Source organism: Arachis stenosperma, chromosome 9, assembly GCF_014773155.1.
Source record: "Arachis stenosperma cultivar V10309 chromosome 9, arast.V10309.gnm1.PFL2, whole genome shotgun sequence".
In the NCBI taxonomy this organism is placed as follows: Eukaryota; Viridiplantae; Streptophyta; class Magnoliopsida; order Fabales; family Fabaceae; genus Arachis; species Arachis stenosperma.
This window is the reverse complement of record NC_080385.1, coordinates 21,302,682-21,311,935: the sequence shown is the minus strand read 5'-3', so window position 1 is coordinate 21,311,935 and position 9,254 is coordinate 21,302,682. Positions and strand designations below refer to the sequence as shown.

The 9,254-nt window shown below is 34.8% G+C and overlaps 1 long non-coding RNA gene across 1 annotated transcript; it reads left to right on the top strand.

Annotated features, from left to right (window-relative positions):
* Positions 1–767: 767 nt before the first annotated feature.
* Positions 768–3,028, top strand: LOC130947723 (uncharacterized). The gene is made up of 4 exons (XR_009072781.1): positions 768–1,322; positions 2,091–2,134; positions 2,386–2,737; positions 2,815–3,028. It is a non-coding gene; the product is annotated as an uncharacterized LOC130947723 (long non-coding RNA).
* The last annotated feature ends 6,226 nt before the right edge of the window (positions 3,029–9,254 follow it).

Below are 9,254 nucleotides of genomic sequence, written 5' to 3'. Positions count from 1 at the left end.
CTAGTGTATATATATAATTTGAAAATAACACAAATAAAAAATTTATGGCATAAATAATAGTAAAAGTATTGGTCTAATATTCTAATTGAGACTTAAAATTATTTTTGTTATTTATGTTTTGTATTTATATGTTTCCTGCATAATTGTCCTGCTATTTTTTTATATAAATGTTTTTATAATTATTTTTTGAAGTTAATATATATGTACAAATATTTTCCTACGATTAGGTTAAGAGTAACATCAAGCACTAAAAATGATTGACTCATTTTTTAATTAAGACAAAAAAGAGAATATCTAATGAACTAATAAGTTCTAATTCTTTTATTTCAAATTCAATAAATAATATTCAAAATGTTATTGAGCAACCTATTAATTAAATAACATATTGAGCAACATATAATATGATTATTAATGATTTTTAGTTCCATCAAATATTGTAAAACACATTCTAAAATACTAAAATTTTTAAAGTATATTTTTTAGTCTTAACTTTTATATAAAATAAAATGTAATTAATGATTATATTTTTTAGCCTTAACTTTTATATAAAATAAAATGTAATTAATAATGATCTAAAATTTAATTTTATAGATTATATTTTGCTTTTATTTGGCCTCTTCCTATAAAATTTGTAGTTCTTCCATGATAAATTACACTTAAATAAAGATTATAAAATTTATATATGATAAAAATTATAAATCTAATAGTGATCTAATAGTTATAACTTAGTCCAATTATGTTTATAAATCGGAATCCAAATTCAATATCAAACATGACTTATCTTCAGTTAGAGAGAATCTTGCTAATAACAACCTACTAAAAAACAAACTCAAATGATGACTAAAAGATCCACAAATATCTTAACCTCTTTAAGAGGTAATATTCTATAAATATCAAACCCCAACTATGTAAAAGGTACACTACTCATTTTGAGTAACATTATACTTATCTTCTACGCTTACTAACGTAAGCGTTGGAGTGCCTTTATAGGTGTCTACCGCCACCGTTTCTCTTGAAACCGACCTATACCTCTTCCACTTCAAGCAAAGGCAAGCTCAATCCCTGAACAGGACGAGTTATAAATCAAACCTGACTTATTACGCAGGAACATTTGGTGCCCACCGTAGGGCCAAGTTTATTTAACCCCACTATCATTTTTTCTGTCCGATTACTTACCCTCTTTTACAGGTTTTAATCAATGACAAAAAAGTAAAATAATCCACCTCCTCAAATCCCTACTATAGCTGAATTTTTAGTGATCAAGGAATCATTGAAGGCAGAGATTCGAAGGTTAACCGAGCTTTTGAAGCAAAACAAACAAGGTGATGACACTACTACATAATTGACTTTTACTAACATTTAAAAAATGTTACCAAATCATATTAAAATGTTAGCTATGTATATTAATGACATTTTAACAAATGTTAAATATACCCTATGTTACTAAAGAGTTTTACTAACATTTTTCTAAAGATTTAATAACATTTAGTAAAAATGTTACGATAGATCTTCTATAGTAATATTATGAGAAATGTTACAATAAACCTTTCTTAGTAACACTTAAAGAAATGTTACAATAGATATATTTTGTAACACTTAAAAAAATGTTACCATAGATATTTTTTGTAACACTTAAAAAATGTTACAATAGATATTTTATGTAACACTTAGAAAAATGTTACAATAGATATTTTTTGTAACATTTCAAAAAATATTACCATAGATATTTTTTGTAACACTTAAAAAATATTACAAAAGATCTTTAGTAATATTTTTTTTAGTTATATTATACTATTTTTTATTTTTTATTTTATATTATATATAATATAAATATACCAAAATTAATTACTATAACATGAAATATTTCATTAAATTCACAAAATGAAATTTTTATAGCTTCTTTCATTAATCAATAATTGTATAAGTTTGCTTCGTGACGCAAATAAAATGAAAAAAGAAAAAAAAATACTTATAGCACTTAAACTCTATGAACATTCCATATATATATAAAAAAAAAAGTGATACACAGTACATAAAAAACTTAGTTCTTATACTAATCTTAGAAAAATGTATTTATCTGCTTGAGCTAGGAACTCTTACATCCTGCCAATACATGTGGATCGCCACCTAACAGGTAAAAATTTGCACCGGTTGACTTTACAAATGTGCTAAAATTAGAATGAGTTGCCACCCTAATACGATGACATATTTCTGCAAGTAAATATTAGTTCATCTCTGAAGAAAGAAAAGAAACAAGTGTAGTATTGCATATGGTTTTCATGTAAATATTAAGTCATGTAAGATATATATACTAAAATTGAGACCTAACGAGACTGCATATGGTTTTCATGTAATTTCTGCAACAACGCCAACATATAACCAAAGAAGCCAGCCCCAACAAGCATTGCAATTGCTGCAAATCCAAGGCCGTCGCTTTTAATTTGTAACTAATAAAGTTCAAAGAAATATGCCAGGTTCATTTAGCTTACCGAGAGAAAATCCACTTCCATATTGATAAGCACCGTCATGAAAGTGCAGTTGGATCTCCCTGATGGCTTGGTTTCCTCTGTCTGTTACAAGTAGGGAGCAACTACTTCCAACAAAAACCACATCAAAGTCATTAGAAAATTTAGCTTCCTCACTTGGTCCATCAACATGGCCCCCTGCACGACTCCATTTTCCTCCACCTGCAATCGTTGTAACGCCTGAAACAAAAATCATAATTCAATGAAACAAAGTAAGAATTAAGAAGCTATATCTTAAATGCTGTTTTACTATATTATGTGTTGTGTAATGTGTATTTGCACAATGCAGAGCCAAATATAAAACAGGGTCAGGAACAGTATCTTCAAAATTGTATGAGACACTAACTGGAATTCAAACTGGACTTGTTCAAGACACAAGAGGATGGACACTCCAAGTTGATTGAGCAGGGCAAGAAGCATATCTGTTATTTTATTTCCAATGTATCTTTTGAAATACTACATATAATGGAGCATAGGTGATGTAATTTATTTGGTTATGCAAATCTAGCATCGTTACTGTTATTATTATAACAAAACAATATAGCTTTTGGATTTTTTTTAAGTGCGTGCGCTATTGCTTTTTATCATCCTGCCATTATCATGAGTCATGAATCATATTTTTCGATTATATTCAATACAGAACTTCTCTTTTCTTTATTATTATTATTTGTTGCAGCACTTCCAGACTAAGATGCACATGTGCAAACTCAAAGAATGGTGGTTTATCTTTTATGAAGGGTTATTAATTTTCTTTTTTAATCTTAATTTAACGGAACCAAGTATTTTTCCATCGAAGAGATTGTAATTATTTGAGCTTGTATTTTCAAATGAAGACAACTCTAGTCCACCAGCTTCGGCCTGCTATCTGCATAATTGCAATGCAAATGCTATCCACTAAATGAAAGAAATATAGAAATATGCACACACAGATAGATTCAAATAGCACATTGATTAGTTATGCACATTGCATAAATCGATCACTTCTCATCCTAAAATATAAGAAATTGACTAGAGATAACTGGGAATAAGATATGGCAGTTACCATCTGAACATTCTTGCTATTCTATGGGTAGACAATCTATCGAAAAAATTATAATGGTGGCAACAATTTTTAAGATGTTGGATTTAGCAACAAGGATTATATCTTGCATGAAAATCATATGCAGTCTCATTAGGTCAAGTAAATATTAAGTCATGTAAGAATTTTCTATAGAATTGAGAGGATCAAGTATTCAAGTGGAGATTGAACACTGAATTTCACCAGTAACTCATTGTAGCAATTTCAACTTCAGTGAAGACCAGAGTAGAATAACTAGCGGCTTATGTATATACTCAAGTGGAGAATGACGCAAGAAATGGAAATGGAACCTTTCTTATTACTCAAACAGTCACACATGTCTAGCTTCCAAATATATATACTAGCAAATAAACTCGTAAAAAGAAATTAAGATCATAAATCTTCTATTTCTTTCTTTTATAACTCATGAGCACACTCTTCAATTCATACAAAAATGTTAAAGTGATATATATATTATGAACAATGAAGCAGCCAAGACATTTGAAGAAAGAGAATATGTTGTGAACTGAAGGGCGTATTTACCACATGTGGTGAAGAAATTAAAGTCCATCATGTCTTTATTAGGAAAGAATAGTTCTTAAATGTGGATATCCTTTGTGCATTGTCTATGTTCCTTTTTTCTATTTAAGAAATGGATAAAAACTATGCTTTAGCAATTCAATTTGACATGTAATAAAAATAAAGCAAACAGAAAGATTGTGAAAACTATATAACCAAAATCTCTACACAAAAACATTGGCACGATGTAATCTTTAGAAGTGAATAAAAACGACACCTACTTTTGGAGCTGCTATAATCCTTTTGATGCATAGCATTAACACATCTGTGACCATGTGGTGAACATAATTTAGTTCGACCTACAATTACAAGTGATATTTAATTTTCAACATGAGGATGAAAAAGGGGATCAAATATACTGAAAGATGGAAATGAAAAAAGCAAGTGTAACACGTTTTGCTAACATTTTCTAATCAACTAATCAAATCATAGACTTTTTACCTTGTAGAGCTTAAGCTTGTTCTGCTCCTTTATTATGCTACACTTGCAAGAAATAGTTGCTTCTGGTCGGTTGGCATCGGACAGCTAGATAATATAAGCAAGAAATTGGCAAAACAGAATGAATAATAATTAAAAAAACAGTTGGTGCACGAAATTGTGATCATCAATGGCGCCATCAACATGGTACGCTCAATTGAAATCTCAACTCTTTATCACAACTTCGCACAACTAACCAGCAAGTGCACTGGGTCGTCCAAGTAATAAACCTTACGCGAGTAAGGGTTGATCCCACGGAGATTGTTGGTATGAAGCAAGCTATGGTCACCTTGTAAATCTCAGTCAGGCAGATTCAAATGGTTATGAATGATATATGAATAAAGCATAAAGATAGAGATACTTATGTAATTCATTGGTGAGAATTTTAGATAAGCGTATGGAGATGCTCTGTCCCTTCCGTCTCTCTGCTTTCCTACTGTCTTCATCCAATCCTTCTTACTCCTTTCCATGGCAAGCTGTATGTTGGGCATCACCGTTGTCAGTGGCTACAGTCACGTCCTCTCAGTGAAAATGTTCAACGCGCTCTGTCACAGCACAGCTAATCATCTGTCGGTTCTCAATCAGGTTGGAATAGAATCCAGTGATTCTTTTGCATCTGTCACTAACGCCCAGCCTTCAGGAGTTTGAAGCTCGTCAACAGTCATTCAATCCTTGAATCCTACTCAGAATACCACAGACAAGGTTTAGACCTTCCGGATTCTCTTGAATGCCGCCATCAGTTCTAGCTTATACCACGAAGATTCCGATTAAGGAATCCAAGAGATAAACATTCAAGCCTTGTTTGCTTGTAGAACGGGAGTGGTTGTCAGGCACGCGTTCATAAGTGAGAATGATGATGAGCGTCACATAATCATCACATTCATCATGTTCTTGGGTGCGAATGAATATCTTAGAACAAGGATAAGCTGAATTGAATAGAAGAACAATAGTAATTGCATTAATACTCGAGGTACAGCAGAGCTCCACACCTTAATCTATGGTGTGTAGAAACTCCACTGTTGAAAATACATAAGAACAAGGTTCAGGCATGGCCGAATGGCCAGCCTCCCAATGATCTAAGAACTAGACGTCCAAAGATGATCCTAAGATCTAAAGTGATCAAAAGATGAAAATACAATAGTAAAAGGTCCTATTTGTAGAGAACTAGTAGCCTAGGGTTTACAGAAATGAGTAAATGACATAAAAATCCACTTCCGGGCCCACTTGGTGTGTGCTTGGGCTGAGCATTGAAGCTTTCATGTGTAGAGACTTCTCTTGGAGTTAAACGCCAGCTTTTATGCCAGTTTGGGCGTTTAACTCCCATTATTGTGCCAGTTCTGGCGTTTAACGCCGGGCAATTTTGAGCTGTTTTGGAACGTCGGTTTGGGCCATCAAATCTCGGGCAAAGTATGGACTATTATATATTGCTGGAAAGTCCAGGATGTCTACTTTCCAACGCAGTTGAGATCGCACCAATTGGGCTTCTGTAGCTCTAGAAAATCCACTTCGAGTGCAGGGAGGTTAGAATCCAACAGCATCTGCAGTCCTTTTCAACCTCTGAATCAGATTTTTGCTCAAGTCCCTCAATTTCAGCCAGAAAATACCTGAAATCACAGAAAAACACACAAACTCATAGTAAAGTCCAGAAAAGTGAATTTTAACTAAAAACTAATAAAAATATACTAAAAACTAACTAAAACATACTAAAAACATACTAAAAATAATGCCAAAAAGCGTATAAATTATCCGCTCATCACAACACCAAACTTAGATTGTTGCTTGTCCCCAAGCAACTGAAAATCAAATAAGATAAAAGGAAGAGAATATGCAATGAATTCCAAAAACATCTATGAAGATCAGTATTAATTAGATGAGCGGGGGTTTTAGCTTTTTGCCTCTGAACAGTTTTGGCATCTCACTCTATCCTTTGAAATTCAGAATGATTGGCTTCTATAGGAACTCAGAATCCAGATAGTGTTATTGATTCTCCTAGTTAAGTATGATGATTCTTGAACACAGCTACTTTATGAGTCTTGGCCGTGGCCCAAAGCACTCTGTCTTCCAGTATTACCACCGAATACATACATGCCACATACACATAATTGGGTGAACCTTTTCAGATTGTGACTCAGCTTTGCTAGAGTCCCCAATTAGAGGTGTCCAGGGTTCTTAAGCACACTCTTTTTGCCTTGGATCACAACTTTATTAATATTTTTTTTTGCTTTTTCTTGCTTCAAGAATCATTTTTATGATTTTTCAGATCCTCAGTAACATGTCTCCTTTTTCATCATTCTTTCAAGAGCCAACCATTCATGAACAACAAATTCAAAAGACATATGCACTGTTTAAGCATACATTCAGAAAACAAAAGTATTGCCACCACATCAAAATAATTAATCTGTTATAAAATTCAAAATTCATGCAATTCTTCTCTTTTTCAATTAAGAACATTTTTCATTCAAGAAAGGTGATGGATTCATAGGACATTCATAACTTTAAGGCATAGACACTAAGACACTAATGATCATAAGACACAAACATAGATAAACATAAGCATTAAAATTCGAAAAATAGGAAAATAAAGAACAAGGAAATTAAAGAACGGGTCCACCTTAGTGATGGCGGCTTGTTCTTCCTCTTGAAGATCTTATGGAGTGCTTGAGCTCCTCAATGTCTCTTCCTTGCCTTTGTTGTTCCTCTCTCATGATTCTTTGATCTTCTTCTAATTTTATGGAGGAGGATGGAATGTTCTTGGTGCTCCACCCTTAGTTGTCCCATGTTGGAACTCAATTCTCCTAGGGAGGTGTTGATTTGCTCCCAATAGTTTTGTGGAGGAAAGTGCATCCCTTGAGGTATCTCAGGGATTTCATGATGAGTGGGATCTCTTGTTTGCTCCATCCTTTTCTTAGTGATGGGCTTGTCCTCATCAATGAGGGTGTCTCCCTCAATGTCAATTCCAGCTGAATAACAGAGGTGACAAATGAGATGAGGAAAGGCTAACCTTGCCAAGGTAGAGGACTTGTCCGCCACCTTATAAAGTTCTTGGGCTATAACCTCATGAACTTCTATTTCCTCTCCAATCATGATGCTATGAATCATGATGGCCCGGTCTATAGTAACTTCGGACCGGTTGCTAGTGGGAATGATTGAGCGTTGGATAAACTCCAACCATCCCCTAGCCACGGGCTTGAGGTCATGCCTTCTTAGTTGAACCGGCTTCCCTCTTGAATCTCTCTTCCATTGAGCGCCCTCTTCACAAATGTCTATGAGGACTTGGTCCAACCTTTGATCAAAGTTGACCCTTCTAGTGTAAGGGTGTTCATCTCCTTGCATCATGGGCAAGTTGAATGCCAACCTTACATTTTTCGGACTAAAATCTAAGCATTTTCCCCGAACCATTGTAAGCCAATTCTTTGGGTTCAGGTTTACACTTTGATCATGGCTCTTGGTGATCCATGCATTGGCATAGAACTCTTGAACCATTAAGATTCCGACTTGTTAAATGGGGTTGGTAAGAACTTCCCAACCTCTTCTTCGAATCTCATGTCGAATCTCTGGGTATTCACTCTTTTTGAGTTTGAAAGGGACCTCGGGGATCACCTTCTTCATGGCCACAACTTCATAGAAGTGGTCTTGATGCACCCTTGAGATGAATCTCTCCATCTCCCATGGAGGTGGAAGCTTTTGCCTTCCCTTTCCTCTTTCTAGAGGTTTCTCCGGCCTTGGATGCCATAAATGGTTATGGAAAAACAAAAAGTAATGCTTTTACTACACCAAACTTAGAAGGTTTGCTCGTCCTCGAGCAAAAGAAGGAAGAAGAGAGTAGAAGAAGAAGAAATAGAGGAGATGGAGAGGGCTTTGTGGTTCAGCCAAAGGGGGAGAAGTAGTGTTTAGGTTGTGTAAAAATGAAGGAGTGAAGATGGGTTTATATAGGGGTGGAGAGAGTGGTATGGTTCGGTCATGTAAGGGTGGGTTTGGGAGGGAAAATGGTTTGAATTTGAATGGTGAGGTAGGTGGGTGGTGCACGAATTTGTAATCCGCACAACTAACCAGCAAGTGCACTGGGTCGTCAAAGTAATACCTTACGTGAGTAAGGGTCGATCCCACGGAGATTATTGGTTTGAAGCAAGCTATGTTTATTTTATTATTCTTAGTCAGGATATTGATTAAAATTATAAGTTGGAATTATTAGATTTGATTGGAAAAATAAAAGAGAATAACAGCGTTACTTGTTGTGCAGTAATGAGAAATATGTTGGAGTTTTGGAGATGCCTTGTCCTCTGAACTTCAACTCTTCCTTGAAATCCTTCAACACACGAAAAGTCCCTTCCATGGCAAGCTCTATGTAGGGTGTCACCGTTGTCAATGGCTACCTCCCATCCTCTCAGTGAAAACGTTCCTATGCTCTGTCACAGCACGGCTAATCATCTGTCGGTTCTCAATCAGGTTGGAATAGAATCCATTGATTCTTTTGCGTCTGTCACTAACGCCCAGCCTTCAGGAGTTTGAAGCTCGTCACAGTCATTCAATCCCAGAATCCTACTCGGAATACCACAGACAAGGTTTAGACTTTCCGGATTCTCATGAATGCCGCCATCAATCCGGCTTATACCACG